Below are 20,461 nucleotides of genomic sequence, written 5' to 3'. Positions count from 1 at the left end.
ACCCTCCCTGCCTATTTCATAAGGTGCTGGGAGGCTTGCGGGAGTAAGTACGTGAGAAAATGTCCACTGCTAAAAGCTATAAAGCATAAGGTATCATTCTGAGGTGAATGAAGCATGATTTGGACGGGTCTCCTGGTGGCTGGGCCAGGGTCCTCCCACTGCAAGACCCTGAGTCCCAGGGGAGCCCTGCCCCTCAGGCTGACCCTCTTTGCATGGATGGTGTTGGAGCACAGGCTGAGTCCCCCACATCCCAGCTCCTTCTGTCCAGGATCCGCTGCCACTCGAGACCAGGGGGCCCAGCCTTGGAGTTTGGAACTGAAAGCCCAGCTCTGCCTCCTTCAGCTGTGACGTTGGGCAAGTCATTTCAGCCCTGGGAGCCTCAGTTCCCTCATCTGTAAATGGGGGCTGATGATAACCTCTGCTGGGGGGAGGGTGCTGCTGGGAGGATGACCTGACATCACGGCTGCAAAGTGCCCAGGGCCGGGCCTGGCACACATCAGATGCTCAACAGGTGAGGGTTCTCTCCCCTCCCTCTGCTGTGCCCGCCACACAGTGCCCAGGCTCAACCAGAGAAAGTTTCTAGCCTCCCGGAAAAGTGACCCAGAACAATAACTGGGAACATGAACTGGCTGGAGAACACTGGATCTCAGAAGAAGATCACGTTGCTGAATGGTTAGTGGGGGTAAAAAGTAGAGCAAGACCCTGGCTCAGAGATGATGGGGAACCTTCCTTCCCAGCCCCTTCACTTGGAGTCCCCCAGGGCAGGCACAGGGTTCAGGGAAGGCACCTCTGCTCCTGCATCACACCTGCATGAGGTAAGCCCAGAGAGTGTGTGCGTGTGTTGGTTGTGGGGGGGGGGGGGGGGGGGGGGAATGAGATTCAGGAGGAGCAGGGAGAGGTGACAAGGCCAGGGGTCCTGTATTAGCGCTCCTGCCGGCTTTCAGAGCATCCCTGGATCTATCAGATCGCCTGTCAGAGCCTCAGTTTTCCTTTCTGTAAAATGGGGATGGGGGTAATCATCTTATCCTCTTGCACATGGCTACTGGAGAGTGCATACTGGAGAAGGGGTGATGAAGTGGGGGTAGGGGGAAGGTGAGTTCAGATCTCACACAAGCCTTTATTAAACAAGGCAAGGTTCCTACGGGCAGCAGCCCCAGGAGCTGAAATTCACTACACAGCCTCCCCTGCCCCAATCCACTACTCCATTGGTTCTCAAAGTGTGGTCCCACACCCAGAGCAGCAGCATCTCCTGGGAACATGTTTGCAACACACATTCCTAGGCTGCGCCCCAGACCAATGGAACCAGAAACTCTGGGGGTATGATCTGTGCTTTAACAAACCCTCCAGGAGACTCTGAGGTATATCAGGGTTTGAGAACCACTGCGCCAGCCCATGACCCCCCCAGCCCTACTCCAGAGAAACCTCCTCCTACCGACTCATCTCACTTTCCCTGGCTCCCAGAAGGCTGTTGGGGAGGAAGGAGTCACTATGGAGAGAGGTCATTAAAGAGTAAAGATCCCATAATTAGTTAATGACACCGCAGGCTCCCGGAGAGGAGGAGGGTCCAAAGTCAGACTACAGTGGAGGAGGAAAAGCTCCTCCATATCTGTCTTCTCTTTCTGTCTGACTCCTGTGCACCCACACACGCCCCACGAGCCTGGCCCCTTCCCTCCGTGAGCTTGCTCATCAGCACAGAGGGACAGACAGTGCCTCTCGCCCCAGGAGAGCTGGAGCCACATGTGCGGGTACGCGCTGGTGCGTATCAGGGAAAGGGCTTTCCCCCAGGAATCTGGTCCTTGGACCTTGAGTTTAAAAACCATCTGACGAGACAGCCACTTCGAAGAATGCAGTCTGTGAAGATCATTAAAGTTGAGAACAAAACAGACGTATGGACCAGCTGGTCACTATAGCAATGTGGGTACTAATGAAAAATTCTAAACAGCCTAAGTGTGCAACAGCAGGGGAATGCTTAACTGGGTCACGGCAGATCCACGTGGTATGATACTAGGGAGCCGGGAAACACGCTGTGGAAGAATATTGAATAACGTGGAAAAATTCTCCCGCTACAATGTTAACCTAAAAACGGCAGCACAGGAAGTGGTTCATAGGGTATGATCCCAATCGTGTGTGTGTGTGTGTGTGTGTGTGAGTGTGTGTGTGTGTGTGAACACCAAACTGTTCACAGGACATCTCTGAGCGGTTATTTCCTCCTTTGCATCTGTTCTTCACCCTCCAACTTTTCCCACAAAACTATGTCTTCAATGGGCCTTTTTTTAAAGGGTCCATTGGTTCAGGTAGAGACGAAGGCTTTTTAAAAAAGTTGACAGAAATGGATTGGGATTGACATACACACACTACAATGTATAAAATAGATAACTCACAGGAACCTACTGTATTGCACAGGGAACAGTGCTCAACACTCTGTAATGACCAAAATGGGGAAAGAATCTAAAAAAGAGTGGGTATATGTATAACTGATTCACTAACACAACATTGTAAATCAACTATGCTCCAATAAAAATTAGCAAAATAAACAACAACAAAACGTTGACAGAAATGTCTCTTTCTGGCCTGAGGGTGGGGCGGGGCGCTACGAGGGAGGTCTGGTTACCCTCCCCCACACCCAGAGAGCCTTCATACTCCACATGGTCCCCAAGTGATCCCCAAAGCATGATCAGGACCAACAAGTCAAGGGAGAGTGGGTTTGTTCAAATTCTACACCATATTTTTTAAGAGTCAGATATGTCCAGACATGAAAGGTAGTGAGCTCTCCAAGCCTTGAGGTGTGCGAGCAAAGGCTGAATGTTGTCCATGGGATCGGACTGAGTAGGTAGGTTGACTCAATGAACTATAATGCTGCTCACAAGACTACGATCTTGTGAATCTAGTCACGAGCCTCCACCTTTGCCCTCATGCTAAGCCAAAAGCACCCAGGTTGAGGCTGGGCTCAGACTGTCTTATAGAGGACCAGGCCCATAGGGGCCTAAGGCCCTCCTGACCCCCAGATCTCCAAACAGCCCTGGAAAGCTCCTTCACTCCAGACCGGGGACCTCGGTCTTTGGGGAGGAGGACTCTGTCATTTCCTCACAGGGGCGGAAGGCGCAGCTTCATTCATCACTATCACCCCGTCAACCTCTGGCTCGCGTGGAAGGAGTTTTACGTGCTGGGCCCACCGCTAAGCATTTTACCCACAGCCATTATCTCATTGAATCCTCACCGAAACTGGTGAGAGAGGGGATCAGAGGGGCATTTGAGAGCCCCTGAATGACACAGCCTCCTGCCGCAGTTACTCCTCTGCTGTGAGTTCAGAGAGGCCAAAGGGTCAGGGAGGGGACTTGCCTACGTGACCGTCAGTGACCCAGGGCCTAGCTAGCCACCCACTCATTTGCGGTGGGATCTCAGACAAATCAGTCATACCCCAGCCCCACCGAGTTTCTATTTCCTTTATTAATGAGGACGTCTCATCATGTCCCGTTGCTACAACATTCTAATGTTCCATATCCTAAGACAGTGGGTGGGAGAGTAATTTTCCAACTTCAGTAGTAGAATTCCTCATTGCTATCATTGTTGTTAGCAACGTCAAATTAACATTGAGTGTTGGCCTACCAGGCATCACCGGAAGCGCCCTGTACTTATGAGGAGGAACACATATTTCTCTCTCCACTTGTTTCCCTGAGGAGGGACCTCTACAGGGAGAACACCTCTGGCCTCGCTCCACCCACTTCTTCACTTCAGGCCAGGACCCCAGCAGTGGGTTATCTGATTGGTTCATCTGGGAGACGTACTGGGCACGCTCGGCGGCTGCCCGCAGGCAGTGTTCATTCCGGGCTGCTCCTCTGCGTAATACCAGGCCCTGCAGGGAGGCTGGCCCCTGTTCAGAGTTGCCTGTGACCGGACCGTAACTCTGCCAGTTCCAGGGCAGACGGTTAGCCAGCCCTCTGGGGACTGGATCTAAAGCCACGTTCTCGGGGCTTCCTTTGGAGCTCCATCTTTGTCAACTGTTCTTTTCACTTGGTTCCAAATTCAGAAGAAGAGGGCTTCCCTCGCAACTTAAACAAGTCCTTTAACCTTCACGGCACCGCTCTGAATTATGTCTTATTATTATCCCCATTTTACACGTGAAGAAAGTAAGCCCGTCGGCGTCAAGGATTGTTGAAAAGCTTTCTAAACACCAGGCGGCACTTGGGGTGTGTCCACCACAATGGAAGCTGGATTATGATCCCATTCAGAATCTGACTCTTGTCTCCCTCCAAAGACACTCAGTCTTCTGAGGCTTGACAAATTGACATTCACTTCAAAGCAACACCCGACCCCCTTTTGAAATAAATATGATTTATTAACAACAACAAGAACTTCAATATGATCCCACGTTCATATAATGCATTTTTGTTTAAATATATATAGTACGTTTTTTGATAGCTTTATTGTGTAAGTGTGTTCTTTCTTTCTTTCTTGAGCATAAAAATAATATGGGCTTACTGCAGAAGATTCAGAAAATGGGGAAAAGTAAAAAAAAAAAGTCTGTAATGTGATCTAGATAATCCCATTATGTGTATATTTAAATGTTTCACCTACTTTTTAGCCTTGTTGAGTGCCATTGCGGGGGGGCTGCCCTGTCGTTCTGTGTCTGCAGTACCTCTGTGACAGTGTGGGAACCTGCCCACCTAACTGTGGCTGTCTCAGGGCAGGAGAACAGGCTGGGCACCCAGAAGTCCTTTCCCTGAATAAAACCCTGCAGCTCCGCACTGTGATATCACATGTGCCTGTCTTACAATAGCCAAGTGCAGCAAATGCAGGATAATAGAGTTTTGCAGCCCAAAAAGGGATGCAACTTGCCCAAGGTCACATGGCAAGTAAAGGATGAGCTGGGATCAGAACCCAGGTCTCCAAATTCCCAGACTCAAGCCATTCACCAAAGACTGCCCCCAAAGACTTAAATCCTGCTTCCTATTAATAATAGCAACGCTATCCAAAACATCTGGTCCATATAAAGCACTCACTATGTGCCAGGCACGTCTCACAAACGCTTCACGTACATTGATTCGTATCATTTTCAAACAACCCTATGAAGTAAGTGTTATAACCAACTCCATGTTAGATGCTGAAACTGATGTACAGAGGGGTTAAGACACTTGCCTAAGGTCTCACCCAGCAGGTAAAGAGCAGAGGCAGAAATGAGCATCCCTGGGCAGTTTGATTCCAGAGTCCACGACATCGCCTATGGTTCGTCCTCCACTCTCCTGGGCCAGGGCCAGCTGGACCCCAGGCAGGCTTCTGGAGCATTTCTGCCTGAGGAGTAAGCAAACTGTCCTAGGAGGTCACCCCCCTGGAGCAGCTCACTCTGCAACGTCACAGCAGAGCCAGGAGCCGAACCCAGGCTTCCTAATGCCCAGCTTCTGGCACTTCGTCCACTTTCCTGCATGGGTCCTATGAGCCTAGATCCAGAATCTTCAGGAACTCCCACCCCAGATCACCTCTTGACACAGAAGGGAAAGTCAGGGGTGGGGCCCAAAGAAAGGCAGAAGCTCCCACTTCCAGGAAAGAAGCCAGAGGAGAGAGTGGCGGGGCCCCCCAGAGCTGCCCACCTGGTGGTCTCCAGGGATAATGTCAGGGGTGGGCCTCCTGGAGGGCATCCTCCCATCCCCCAGCCCTGCGCCCACGCCTTACGGGGCAGGAACACCTTCCACAAATAACTGCCGACCTGAACGTGCCTTTTCTGGCTGAGTCGGGCTTCACTAAGGGCCAGAGTGGCTCCCACAGGCTGGGGCTGGAGGAAGTTGGGCTCTTCCCCTCTCAGGAGGGGAAAGGCTGGGCCTCATGAGGGAAGCCGGAGCCCGGGCTGAAGAAATCCCAGGCCAGCCACGCCATTCCCACCTCCCTGGACCCCGGTTGCAGGAGCGGGACGGGCAGGCCTGAAGGGCAAGGCAGGGGCATCCAGACCCTGCTTCCCAGCTCCGCCTTTGCCAAAAGGAGCCACCGAGGATCTGGCTCTGAACTGGGTCCTACTGGGCCACCCTGAGGAGAATCACTTATTCATTCAACCAACATTTCCTAAGTGCCCACTGTGGGCCAGGCCTTGTACCAGGAGTCGGGACACAGAGATGGATGGGGCAGTCCCTGGCTGGGAGGGTTCACAGAGATACTCCATATGCCACCAAACAGCAGCAAAGAGGCAAGTACTCAGTGTAGGCAAGCGCAGAGGAAAGAGGGGAAGGGAAAGGAGGGGTTTTGGAGAAAGTCTGCCACTGACGTTCAGACCTACTTCCCCTCAGGAAGCTCAGAGTCACGGCGGGGAGACCCAGCCACCCCCAGGAAGAGCACCACGCAGGTGGAAATGACTGGTGTCTTGGAGCACGTACACACACGCTGGAGAGGCACAGAGGGCCCATACGGAAGGCTGGCGCTCTGGAGAATGTCTCTGGGAGCCTGAGAAGCAGCCTAGTATAAGCCTTGAAGACTGGCCAGGTGCAGAAAATAAGGGCAGCAGCAGCTCTCATTCATGGAGGATACACCATGTGTAGGTAGAAAACTGCTAAGCGTTTCACATGCACTTTTTTTTTTTTTTGCGGTACGCAGGCCTCTCACTGTTGTGGCCTCTCCCTTTGCGGAGCACAGGCTCCGGACGCGCAGGCTCAGCGGCCATGGCTCACGGGCCCAGCCGCTCCGCGGCATGTGGGATCCTCCCGGACCGGGGCACGAACCCGTGTCCCCTGCATCGGCAGGCGGACTCTCAACCACTGCGCCACCAGGGAAGCCCCAACACATGCACTTCTTTGTTTTATCCTCACGTCACCCTATGAAGTAGTTACCATTATTATCCCCAATTTAGAGATTCAGAAACTGAGGCTCAGAAAGGGTCAAATAGCTAGGAATGGTCAGGGCCAAGATTTTGCTCCAAGTCCCCAACTCTTCACCACCATGCTGTACCATCTCCCTAAGCTGTGGACAGGCAGAAGGTAGACAAGGGTGCTTCAGGTGGGGGGCAGGCAAGGTTAGGAGGTGGAATTGTCCAGTTCCACTCTGTATTGAGACCCTGTGTTGTATGTATGTGTGTGTGTGTGTGTGTGTGTGTGGTGTGTGTGTGTGCACTCACATGTGCCCTACTTTACAAACGACAGAGTCCAGGTTACAGAATCCCCTGAGAGCCACATAAAGAATAGGCCATTAGCAGAGGAGGGAAGGAAAGCCCAGAGAGGAGAAGGAACTCATGAAAGGTCACACAGCCTGTAAACGGAAGAGCTGGCACTAACCCTAAGAACCAGAAGACAGGCCTCTTCCCTCACCTCAGCTGCGTCTCCGTGTGAGTACAGAGTGAATCAGCTGCTGACAGGAAAACCACGGTGTAGGGGGAGCCCCAGGGCTGAGTCAGGAGCCAGACAGCCCCCAGACACCAGCGGGGCCGTCACAGAGGCCCTGGGCCTGTGGCTGGCCTCCTCACAGGCAGCATCAGGGGCCGAAGGGAAGAGGGAAGCAAGTGTAGCATGAAGCTTGGCCAATGTTTACCTCCAGGCTTCCCTCCTGGCCCCTCAGATCCAGGCTTAGAGGAGGGGAAGCCGGTGGGCAGGGCAGTTCCTGCTGAGATTAAACCGGACCCCCAACCCTGGCCCCGGCCTGTCGCACACAGGGGCCCAGGCTCTTCCCTCCCGCTCGCCTCTCACACAGCCAGCTCCTGACTGTTTGATTCTTCCGTGAAATCATAACCGCCCCCTGAGTTTCCCGTGGGGTGGAGGAAGTGGGTTTAAAGATTTGGAGCGGGGGGTCAAAGCTGAGCCAAAACCAGGGGGTGTCAGCTGGCCCCAGATGTTCCAAATCGAAAGGAATGCTCGGGGCTTGGGGCTGCTCTGCCCTGGGCCAGGAGGGACTGTCTGGTCCTCAGGGTGAACAGGGGCTGCATCCCCAGGGTTGGAGGGTAAGAGAAGGGGGTGAGGCGCTTCCAGGAAGTGGTTCAAAAGTCTGAGGCCATAGAGAGAGGGGACTGCCCCACATTGCAGGAACTTCAGAGGGGCCCTGGAGGAACCCAAAATCCACCCCCCTGCCGCATGTGGGAACTTTGTGCCCCCGCTGGCTAACCTCTCACCCTGGCCTTCCCTGGGCTGGGACTGAGAGGGAAGAGCTGCAGGCACTTCTTTCCAGCTGCCCTGCTCTCCCGCCCCCCCAGGCCCTGCTGACTGGCTCAAGTTCCCTCCACTCGGCCCAGAGGCCTCCCCTTCATGGGCAAACACACAGCCTTCTTGGGCGGCTCCCTCTCTATCACTCTGTAGCACTTGTCACCCTCCCCAGTGCCTTTACCCACCCAATCCAGCCACCTTCCTGAGCACCTGCTATGCACCAGGGTCTAGGCTCCATGGGGGATCGAAAGAAACAAAGGGCACCCACTGGGACACTTGCTCCCCCTCCCCTCCAACAGCGCCTTTCCTATCCCCCAGCTGCAGACATCCCCAAAGTCCCCCAGGCCCCTGCTTCCCCATCATCACAGCCATCGGTTCGTTATCCCTTGACCCCTGGGTCCTGCACCCCAGCACATCTGGCAAGACTATCTTTCCAAAAGTGCCACCCTGACTATGTCATTCCCCTGCTCGGAAACCTTCAGCGGCCCTCACTTTCTACAAATCAAATCCAAACATCTCACCTTGGCATTCAAGGTCCTCTACAAGTTGATCCAACCGACCATTCCCCCTTCGCATCCCTGCACAGTCCCAGCTCTTCAGCCAGACTGATCAATCTAGCAGTTTCCTAAAAATCCCCTGAACCCTCTGGTTCCCTTTCCCATCGGATCTGAACCCTGGTCTTGGTGGTTGTAAAAGTACCGAAGCTGTGCTCATAGTGTCTGCTATATAGTATGTGGGCTACTTTCAAACAAGGTTGAAAAAAAAAAAATCCCCTGAACACACTGACCTCCTTGCCTTCCCCTCGGCATCCTCCTCTTCCCAAAACACTATATTTGCTGTGGCTACTGAAACCTTTGCAATCTTTAGGGCCCACCCAAAACTCCACTTCCTCCATGAAGCTTTCCTAAAGATCCCTCTGACCCTTCATCTATCTCCTATCAGAGTCCCCTTGTCTAAGTTCCTCACCAGATGGTAAGCAACTAAGGATGGGGTCAGTGTGTCATCGTCCGTCATTCATCACGTGGGGTGGAGGGGTGCTAGGAGGACTTTCCAGTAGATGTTTACTAAGCACTGTTGGAAATGAACATCTCCTCCCTGCCCCCCTCACAGGCAACACCTACTGACCCCTCTCCCTCCCCACCAGACCAAACTCTAACCTTAAGCCACTCAAATGCTTGGAGAGGGGAGTCTGGGGCCCCAAGTTGATCCAAGCCCAACCAGGACTTGGGATCCCAGGCAGAAAGTCCTGTTCAAGTCTCACCACCTCCCTTTCTCCCGTGTCTCACCTGCCCTGAGCACCACCCTCCCATACATACACACGCTGTTTCCTCCACATAGCACAGCCCTCAGTCAAACTCTGTCCCACAGTGTTTTCCAGCTGGTTCCACAGTGTAGGGCTCATCTCCCCAGGAGACGCAGGGAGCCAGCCACCTTCAGTGCCCAACCCTGATCAAACAGATAAAAGGTGCCCACACTGGCCCTCACCTCCACCCTGAGCCAAGCATGCAATGGAAGAGCTGGATTCTGGCCACCAGAGCAGTACAAACCCATGAGACCTCATCTGGCCTTGAGCTCTGGGTGTGAGTTATCCTCTCCAGCAGAGGCATGGTGGGGATGGGGACTTCACTGTCAGCAACTCAAAATGAGGGCAGAACCCAGAGGCTAGTTCACCTCTGTATCACCTAGCTCCATCTAATATATAGTAGGTGCTAAGTAAACATATGGGGGTTTATTTAACGGGTCACCTAACAACTGCAAGCAATATTACTGAAAACTCAGCTACTCTTTGGTCCAGATGACACAATCCCCAACCCCAAAATGGACAAAGTGATGCTGGTGGCAGGTGGCAAGTTTTGGCCCTCACAAGGTCAAGAGGAGCTGCAGCCAGCCCTCCAAAAACAGTCTCATTCCCAGGCAGGAAGCCAGTCTATCACCTGCCCATCCACATCAGAGCAGCTGTCATACAATGAGGCCTCACTGGGTGCCTGGCGCCTTGCTAAGCACTATATACACATTATTCTATTAAGTCCTCACTGCTACCGTTGAGTACCATCTCTACCCCCATTTAACAGACGAGGAAGCTGAAGCTTGAAGGGGGAGTGGAATCCAAATTTGGTCCCAAGTCCTTGACCACTGAACTAGGCTGCCCAACTACTATGGCCCTGGCACAGAGCACCTACCGCCACCAGGGACAGAAACCTCCAGCCCAAGGAAGGGACCCTGGGCATGCAGCAAGAACCCCGGCTCTGGGCTTGACTCTGGGCCCAATGTTTGCGGCCCTTGTCTTCCCCACTCACCCGGATAAGAACTTGTCCCCTAGTTTCCGCCAGGGGCCTCCCAAGCCAGCTCACTTGGAAAAGCCCTGGGAGGGGGACAAATGCCCTGCTGAGTTTCCCACCCCAAGTCTTACTAGGCTCTCAGAGCTGGGGGGAAGGGGAGGCTGAAGCCTCCCTGACTTGGACACCCACCCCACACCCCCCCCCCCGGCTCTGCCCCCGGTTCCCAGGCCTGTGGGTTCAAGTCCCACGCGAGGAACTAGTGTGACCTTTAAAGCAATTCGCTTCACGCTCGCAGAGAGTTCACTTTGCTCAGTGTCACTCTGCAGGGAGACAAACTGTAGTCTGGGCGACGCAATCCGAATACCTGTTGAGTCCGCTCTCACCTGCCAGCCTCACCTTCCGGGGTTTCAGTGAGAAAGGGCAGTAAGAACACGGAGTCCACCTAGTCCAACCTCCTCCTTTTACTGGAACCCGAGAGGTCCAGGGTAAGGTGGGGGGACGCGCCCGGGGTCACACAGCTGGAGCACGGAGGAGCCGGAGAACTGGGGGTCAGGACTTGGGAACTTAATTAAGCTCCTTCTCACCCACCAGCTGCCTTCTTGGCCCGACCTGTCACTTGCTGCGAGAAAACTGCCCGAGCGGCCTCTGGAAGTGGAGACGAAAACTAACTTTGCTCGTGGTTGCCGGCAGGCCTCCCCCCACCCCCTTCTCACCTGCTGGCTCTGTTTTTTGCTCCGCGCTGCAAGCCTGGCGTCACCCGCTCGCGTCCCAGTCAGCGTCCGACTGCGCAGCCCTGGGTTCAGTAGCTCGATCGTCGCCCTCCCGGCAGTCGTCGGGGAACGCAGAGGCTTCGGCCAGGCCCCGCCCTCCGGAGGCCACGCCCCAGACACACCCCCTCGGCCTCCTGACTTGGGCCCGCCAGCCCCGCCCCCAGACCCTGCAGGAATGTTGACTGGCTTCCAGCCGGATCGGGCTCTGTCCGCTACGGCCTCCCTGCTCTAACCGGCCAGCCCCGGCCCGGGTCCTGCGGGGGATGGAGCTACGCCCCTCGCCCCGCCCCGCTACGGCCCAACTTCACCCTGTGGGTGGGGCCCTCCCTGGGCCTGCCTCCTCGGCCGGATCTTCTGCGCCCCTCTAGGCCCCGGGCCCTGCCCGGATAAAGCCTTGTCTGGGTGGGCATGAGCCTCAGCCCTGCCGGGTGGGAAACCTCACTCCCAGCGCTTCCTAACGGTCCCGCCCCTCCTCGGCCTTCCTCAGCCTTCCCACGCTCCTCCCAGGCCGCTGGCCACTTCCCTAGGCCCTCCCACCACCCCCGCCTCCGACTCCCTCTCCTCCGGGCTTATCCCCGCCCCCGGCCCTCCTAGCAGGAGGCCTCTCCCCAGGAACGCCCCTTCCTCGCTTCACCGCCTCCCTAATCTTGCCCTGCCCTACACTGGCAACCCCACCCGAGGCAGGCAGGCCTCCGGATCCCCACGCTGGCATTCCGGGGCGGGTGTATCCGGGTGCAACCGGGGAACGGCGTGGGAGCGGTTTGCGTTCCAAGTCCGGGCCTCTACCAGGAGGTGGCTTGGGCCCAGGCACTTTTTGAAAATACTAACAGCTACCACTGATTGGACTTGCGCCAGGGGCCAGGCTGTGCGCCAAGCTGTGGCTTAGAAACGTACTTTAAAAGTCCTGGCCGTTGAGTCTGCACAGCTCTGTGCAGATGTTGCACCCATGTTACCAACGAGCAACCTGAGGCTTAGAGAAGGGAAGTCACGGCCTCTGAGTCTCACAAGGCTGGTGAGCAGGACCCAGTCCCAGGCCGTGAATCACAAGGCTTGATGCTGCACCAGCTTGCCTGGACTGGCCCCTGGAGGAGTAGCCCGGACCAGCCGTCTGCCGAGGCAGTGCTAGCAGGCTGCCAGAGGTAAAGGAGAAGGCATGGGTTGATGAGCTGGGGGGCAGCAGGGTCTGCTGTTCCATCCCTGAGAAGCTGGCTTTCTCCCTTGAGAGGAAGTGGCTCAGAATTAAGATGGGCTGCAAAAGATCTCCGGATGGCTGTGGTACCCCCACCTGCATCCCAGCCCTCCACACACCCAGACCCCAGGGACCAGCGTCAGGTCCCTGGGTTATGACCAGAACCATTGAGCTGTGCAGCTGACAAAGCTCTTTCACTCCCATTATCTCACTGGCATTTCACAAGGACGTCATTGTGGGGAAGGTATGATTGTGCCAGTTTTGCATGGGTGGAGTAGGGCGGGGAGCTGGATCCCCGCCCAGCACGGTGGTTCCCGAAGCAGGTCCTTGGACCCGCAGCAGCAGCAGCATCTGGAAACTTGTTAGGAATGTGTGTTGGGGGCCCCATCCCAGATCTACTGAGTAAGAAACTCTGGGGGATGAGCCTAGCAGTTCGCTTTGTCAAGGCTTCAAGGTGATTCTGAATCACACTTCAGTTTGAGAACCACTGTTTAGCATAAAGGTGAAGAAGTCAGGGTGCTCTGAGAATCACACAGACCAAGTAGCCTCCTGGGAGCCTTGTGACCCAAGGCAAGGCAAGGAAGGTACTTAACCCCTCTAGACTGAGCCCTTAAAAGGGATATCATGGGGCTTCCCTGGTGGCGCAGTGGTTGAGAGTCCGCCTGCCGATGCAGGAGACACAGGTTCGTGCCCCGGTCCGGGAAGGTCCCACATGCCGCGGAGCGGCTGGGCCCGTGAGCCATGGCCGCTGAGCCTGCACGTCTGGAGCCTGTGCTCCGCAACGGGAGAGGCCGCGGCGGTGAGAGGCCCGCGTACCACAAAAAAAAAAAAAAGGATATCATGATAATAAAAATAATAGCAATCTCGAGGGTGGCTGTTGAGGCTTAAATGTGGAAGTGCTCGTGAAGTGTTTCTCCACTCTTGGACGCTGTGCATGCTCAATAAATAAATGTTTTCTTTCCAGTAAAAAGTCCCTTTCATAGAATCTCCACACCAAGCCGGAGGAGTGGGGCTGGGGAGTTCTTTAAGCCCAGAAGTGTCCCATACTGTTGCCCTTCCCACAGAAGGGCACCATCTTTCCTGCAAGGGGCCAAGAGCCTAAAAAGCTCTAGATGATGTCGATGCTACGGGTCCAGAGAACATACTTCGGGAACCACAGTGCTATTCTGTCTTGGCCTGGACTCCATCTCCCACCCTAGCCAATCCGTGCAAAATGGGCATGAAATACCTTCCTCTCCTACCTTGCTCCGGATACCCTCCCCTCAAGCTGGGGGTGTTAGTGATGGTGATTGGCAGGTGGCAAAACAGCTGGATTCCATCAGCAATGCCCCCCTTCCCCCAGGCAGGCATTAGATCACATGAGTCCCTTCTGCCACCCCTTCCTGTCTCTGTCACTCCAGATTAGAGATAGAGGCAGCTGGGGCAACATGGAGGGCAGTCTGCAGGCAGCTTCTGGAATCTCTGCCAGACTCTCCCACCATCCTTTGCAGCCTATAGAAGAGGGTCTCCTATAGGAGTTACAGCCTGGGGCACTGGTCCTGTACCACAGAGCTACTCTGACATGTTGATAGCGAAAACTGAGCCCCACATATATATCTAAACATTTAACAGACTGTAAAATAAAATATGTCTATTCTCCTGCCTTGAGAAATATTCTTTATAATGACCAAGGAGGCCATGTTGAAATTTAGAATCCTTGTACTCTTTGTAATTCTATGCAGGGATATGGTGGGTGTAGGGGTGAGTCAGCCCTGACACTAGCCTTCAGCACACCCGCCCTAATTCTCTTCCTAGCACCATCTGTGTCCTGTGTCACAAGTAGGCTAGGACTCAGGCCTGTGAACACCTCAGCTCACATGCCCAAACTCTGTCCACACACCTTGCCTATAGCTACCACTCAAGTCACCCCTCTAGGGGTGCACACGGGGCCATGTTGTACCCTCAGATGGATGGACCTGGAAAAGTCGCTTGTGTAAGCCCTAAAACTGGGCTTGGGCCATTTAGGCAGAGATTTCTAGGCTTTTAGATACCTGAAGCATGATGGAGGAGGAGGGTGGGGTGCGGGTTTTGGGTGGACACAGGTGGATTTCCTGTCCAGGTCTGTGGGTGGCACTGCCATTCAGCTTTGTCTTCCCAGCACCCAGCGTAATGCTGGGCACACATTGGGAGCTTAACGGACAGTCAATGAGTAGATGTGTGTCTCAGTTATTTACTGAAATGTCAAATTGGGTTGGTTTTTCAGCATTTCCTCTCTTCCAGCGGGAGTCAGGCTTCACCATGACTTACCTCGGTCATTTTTCTAGGCAGAGAGCACAGCCACCTCTAGTGAGAGATTACTTCCATCTTTTGGGAAATTCTCCAGTCCATTCCAGAGGTGAAACCAGGAGTTTTGGAGGCAGGAAAAGGGGCAAGAAGAACCACTCTAGGGAGTTCCCTGGTGGCCTAGTGGTTAGGGTTACAGGCTTTCACTGTTGTGGCCTGGGTTCAATCGCTGGTCGGGGAACTGGCATCCCTCAAGCCACATGGCATGGCCAAAAAATATCAAATGGCCAACTTGGAGGTAGGGGAGATGGTGGTTATAAGACCTCAAAAGGGTATGGCCATGGAGTTCCCAGCCTCCCAAAGATTCTCCACCCCAAAGGTGGCAAAGCAGGAGATCTGAAGGTCCTTGTGGACAAGAACATGGGTGTCAGGGTCTCATTGGTGCCTGGGCCTAGGAAAAGCCCCAAGGTTCTTGTACAGCTCTGGGAGGAAAGAGGAGGAGAGGGATGGGGGAGAGTGGTGCATCTGTTTCCTATCGTTATGTAACAAACCACCCAGTCATTTATTTAGCCCATAGATCTGTCATTTGGGGTACGTTCAGCAGGGAAGGCCTATCTCTGCTCTAGACAATACCAGCTGATTCAGCTGGAGGTTGAGGATCCATTTTCTTTTTTTTTTTTTTTTTTTGCGATACGCGGGCCTCTCACTGTTGTGGCCCCTCCCGTTGCGGAGCACAGGCTCCGGACACGCAGGCTCAGCGGCCATGGCTCACGGGCCCAGCCGCTCCGCGGCATGTGGGATCTTCCCGGACTGGGGCATGAACCCCCGTCCCCTGCATCGGCAGGCGGACTCTCAACCACTGCGCCACCAGGGAAGCCCGAGGATCCATTTTCAAGATGGTGCACTCACTCAGCTGGCTAGCAAGTTGGTGCTGGCTGTCAGCTGGGAGCTCAGCTAGAGCTGGCGCCCAAGGCCTCAGTTCCTCTCGATGAGGCCTCTCGGCAGGCTGCTGGGGCCTCTTCACAGCAAGATGGCTGGGTTTCAAGAGCTAACAGAGAACAAGATAGAAGCATATGGCGTTTTATGGCGTTTTATGACCTAGCCTCAGAAATCATGTAGTATCACTTCCTTTGTATTCTATGAGCGGAGGCAATTACAAAAACCCACCTGGTTCAAGGGGAGGGGACATAGTCTCCTTCTCTCTCGAGGGGTGGGAAAGTTCTAGAAGCGCTTGCAGGGCAGAAGATATAGTTGCAGATATTCTAGTTGGTGGGAAACTCAATCTGGAAAACACAGTCTGTCCCAAGTGGGACCTCAGAATGACTGGAGTAGATATTCCTCTGGTGGGAACTGAGAGTCTGAATTCAGCTGATTTAAAGCAAAAGGTGCCCAATCTTTTCTTACACAACGATTTGTGCACAAATGAATCAGAAGTCTGGCAGCAGGCACTTAGTCCTGAGTGTTTAGGTTACTTAGGATCATCCTTCTTCAGAGAGTACTCAGAACAGATTTAGCACCTTCCTCCCTTCGACCTGCATGGTTTCCTTAAAATTATAAACTTAAATAGCACCCCTGGATCCTCATAACAACGACCCTAGGAGGTACATACTATTACGATGCCCATTTCCAAGATGTGGGAATTGAGGCATTGAGAAGGTAAGTAACCAGCTCAAGGTCATACAACTAGTAAGTGACAGAGGAAAGAGAAGTGATAGTTTATAGCCAACTTAGTTTTCGGTTGCAGAAATTGACCGTAACAGGAAAAGCCCAAGTTGCATAGGACCTAGGTACCCAGATTCTGACCACCAACACTAAGCCATGTGGTCTACTCCTAAAGGCTCACACTGCATCAAAGAGCACCCCCCAGGGCCTTGAAAGGACCCTGCTTCCTGCCTGAGAAGCAGAAAGAATGCTGGTCCCGGGCGCTTGACATAAATCTGCTCCATACTCTGTCCTCTCGCCGGGTCTTGGGCCAGGAAATGGTTAATAGCAGTTTATCAAGCCTGAGTCTATTGCTAAGCACAGTAACTCCTGCATTTGAATGGGTTCAACAGGGCCAGGGCCTTTCTTCTCCAAAGAGCTGGATGAGGATCTAAACTCTGAGCCCCTTATAGCTGGGCTGTAGCTGGGACAGGATCCAAGTTCCCACCAAAGAGGCTGAGCCGTTGATTTTTTTCCATCTCAGCCGTTTAACAAAGATCATTTAGACCCCTGCTCAAATCCCACCCTGCCCCCTGCTACATCTGAAGTTCCAGGGGTTAATCTCACGCAGCCCTGGCCTCAATGGGGCTTTCAGCACAGTGGGCAAGCTGACCCAGAAACCAGTGCAGTGGTGCCCCATGGTGTTACAATACCAAAAGCAACGGCAAAAATAATAACAGAGCCTCCATTTTTAAAGCAAACTCTTACCATGCTCCAGACAATTTAAAAATGACTTTGGGTATATTTAACTAATTTGATAACAAGCATTTGTGTAGTGTTTTACATACTATGAAGCTTTTTTTTTTTTTTTTTAACAACTGTGGCACTTGGGTAACTTTGAAACTATTGAGTGATGTCTCCGCATCCACAATTCCCTGTTGTTTTCCCCTTTCAGGCATCAGGTCACCCCCACGGCAGGAGTTGGGTACCCCAAGCAGTCATGAGCCCCCATGCCAATGTATGTTAGTTTATTTATTTATAATCGAGATGTATGCACTAATTTGCTACCATTTGGCATATTCCGAGCCATACACAAAACAAAATTTGAAAAGACAAGATAAAAAGTTATTTAAAATATTCAAGGTGTACAAAACTAAAAATCAACAAATATAAAGCGATCTTAATCATTTTCTCCTTGAACCCCAGTAGATCCTGTTAGAGACCATTTCTTGTGACCTCTGTGCCCACAGGGAAGAGTTGTTGGAGCAGAAAAGCAGAAAACAGAAAAGACTTCTCTGGACAACCCTGTTTTGGTGTCTCCAGTTACCCCTAAGTCCCTGAGATGGATGGGGAGCTGCTACCAAAAGGGGACTAGAAATGGCAGCTCTCACTCCTGCCACTGGGTGGAGCTGCGCAAAACCGGCGTGAGATCCTTCCCTGAAACAGACACAAGGCTAAAAAGGACACTCCTGTGGCCCAAGGAGCCAGTGGTGTAGACAGCCTCCTCATTGTAAGGTTGAGAACGCCAAGGCTCAGAGAGTTGAGTCGAAAAAGTTTTGCATTTGTCACAGGTATTTCAACACTGGGGGATTTCATAACATTTAGACATACAGCTTCTGATAAAAAACAGAAAAACCCAAACACCCTGACGTGCATCCTGACAGGGCAAGAGCTGGTGGACCTGAGTGTGGTGTCCCCTTCATTTGTAACATACACACGCCAGCTGGCCACAGTCCCCACCACTCCCCATTGCCCACCCGACCTGCTTTCCTCATTTTTGTGACCTGCCTAGTCCCCATGGGCAACTGAGGTTGCAGTCCGGGGCTCAACAGATGCTGGCTGAATTGGCATTTGTACTGAAAGCTCTCTGAGTGTCAGCGCTGCCACAGAGACCTCTGTAGGAAAACACCACAGTCTTTCCTTCCCTTCTCTCCATGACCCTCCCTAAGAAAACTACGGTGTTGGCACAGTCCTCCTCTCTGAGAGATGGTTTATGTTCAAGTTCCTGCCCTGATAACTTTCTAGCCATGTGACCTTAAGCTTGCATCTTCACCTGTCTGGGTCCGTTTCCTCACCTGTAAGTTGCAGGCAATGCACATACAACATTTGCTACATTAGGGTTATAAGACAGACTGGTTAGTTGTCTCCAAGTCATTTCTTTCCCTAACAGAAATGTAGAGATTAAAACATACGCACACCAAAAAAAAAAAAAAAAAAAAAAAAATTCCACACGCTTCCCTCCAAAATGAGCATTTAGCGCCCTCTGGTGTCCATACCACCCAGTGCAGCCAATCAAGAGAAACCTGGAGTGAGACCAGGAGAAGAAAGCCTGGAGGGACGGGAGGGACAGGGGAGGGTCCCCACCTCCCACCCTGGGCCTCAGGTCAATTCAGGCTCCCAGGAGCAGAGTGTAGGCCCCGCTTGAGAGCCAGGCGAGGGCAGACATGGAACTAGGTCTCCTTAACAGGTTCCAACTGCAGATTCCCCACCCAGCCCAGACAGGGAACTTGGTGTGGGATTTACCAGCCAATGCTAGTTGGCCTGCAGTCCCCCTGGGTATCTGGAGGCCTCGAAGACCGATGACTCTTGTTTAATAATGGTAATGAAATAATATTAATTCTGGTAAGCATTGTAAGCATACGAAATACAGTCTAGTTGTTCATGCAGAAAAATTTACTACAAGGTACTTGCAAAGCCCCCTGAATTGTTGAGTGGGGGACTGGGGTTGGCTGGAGAGTCAGGCTCGAGCTCAGTTTCCAGAAATAAGATCTCAGACTACGCTGAAGCACCAGCCTAATAAGACAACTATCACTGTCACATCCTCCATCCGATGCCCCTCTACCCCAGGAAGTCAACTTTGCAGACCCCTGGGATCCTACCACCAGGAGGTTACGTCCATCACGACAGCAAAACACGGAAGCTCCTCACAAAGCCTACTGCCTCTGAATCCAAGCCTTGCAGCCAAGTGTCAGACCTCAGGCACTGAGGCCACTGGCCTGCAGGCTGGCTGCCAGCGAGGCTGGGAGTTAGAGTTCTGACGCCTGCTCTGGGAGGTTGAACTTGTAATGTGGGAATTTCCTCAAACATAGAGACTATTCCAAAGACGCAGGGCAGCTATGACTATGACAGATGTCCACCGCAACTCCTGCTGATGGAGGGTGTACCACATGCCAAGCACTGGGCATTATCTCATCTAATCCTCATACTGACCCTCAGAGGCAGAAAAATTACCATCTCCATTTTGTGGAGAAGGCAACTAAGGCTTGGTGAGTTTAAACAATTTGAATGAGATCTCGTGGCTGGTGAGTGGCAAAGCCAGGAGCAAGTCAGGACTGCCTGACTCTAGACCCTAAAAGATATGCTATATTGTTTTCCTAAAGTGTCTCTTTTTTCCTAAAGTGACTCATGTCCCATTTACTGAGAACGAGCCAGGGAGTCTAGAATGAGGACCTAGAAGGGAATTCAGAGGTCGCTTAACCTAACTACTTCTCTAGTGCTACTCCTTAGCCCTGTATCAGTCAGCTTTTGTGAGGTTATGCTGCAGTAACAAAGAGCCCTGAAAATCTTGTCAACTTAATAACAACCAAGTTTTAGTTCTCATTGATGTTAAGTGATTGCTGAAGATTGCCATGTGTCAGGTGAGGCTCTGCTCCTTGTGTCTTTGTCACTCCTACATTCAGGAGGAAAATTTGGCCCCTCTTTGGGATATGCTGCTCTCATGGGAGAAGGAAAAAGAGCAATGGCCAAGCCACATGATGGCTCTCAAAGCATCTGCTCGGACGTGGCATCTGTCCCTTCTGCCCACATTCCGTCGGTTAAAGCTCCACGTCAGTGGGCAGAGACCTATCCTCCCTCAGGGAGGGGCCTCTAGTCGTGTGACAATGTGCGGGGCTGTCTAATCCTCTTATAGGGATGGGGAGTGGTTAATTGGGAACCAAAGTGCACTCTACCACCAGCTCTTCTAGCACCCCTAGCTGCATTCTAGGTAGCCGAGTTACCATATGAACCAGTTGCAAAGCAACCGAATGCAAAAAATCGTGCTTAACACTAACTCACATTTAATGATCCTTCATTCCTTCATCCCATAAATGTTTGTTGAGTGTCCAGTGTGTGCTGGGCAATATCCTAGCACTGAGAGGACAGCAACAAACAGAACAGTCAAGGCCCTGCCTCTTGGAGCTTCTTACCTCCCAGTGAAGGACAGAAAATTAT

The 20,461-nt window shown here is 52.7% G+C and overlaps 1 protein-coding gene and 1 non-coding gene across 3 annotated transcripts in view; one reads left to right on the top strand and one right to left on the bottom strand.

The window, feature by feature from the left end:
• CD82 (CD82 molecule) overlaps positions 1-11,277 on the bottom strand; it is a 51,777-nt gene extending 40,500 nt beyond the window's left edge. Inside the window, exon 1 of one of the 2 annotated variants that reach the window (XM_029207461.1) lies at positions 11,101-11,277. The gene's annotated coding sequence lies outside the window, so the exon portion shown is untranslated. The remainder of the gene's footprint in view (positions 1-11,100) is intronic. The other variant, XM_029207462.1, reaches the window with a different exon arrangement.
• LOC114887837 lies at positions 8,749-8,862 on the top strand. Its single transcript, XR_003791601.1, has one exon. It is a non-coding gene; the product is annotated as a small nucleolar RNA SNORA61 (small nucleolar RNA).
• Positions 11,278-20,461: the final 9,184 nt, after the last annotated feature.

This window comes from Monodon monoceros, unplaced genomic scaffold (genome assembly GCF_005190385.1).
Source record: "Monodon monoceros isolate NGI ecotype Baffin Bay Population unplaced genomic scaffold, NGI_Narwhal_1 Super_Scaffold_7, whole genome shotgun sequence".
In the NCBI taxonomy this organism is placed as follows: domain Eukaryota; kingdom Metazoa; phylum Chordata; class Mammalia; order Artiodactyla; family Monodontidae; genus Monodon; species Monodon monoceros.
This window is presented reverse-complemented; position numbering and strand designations above follow the sequence as displayed.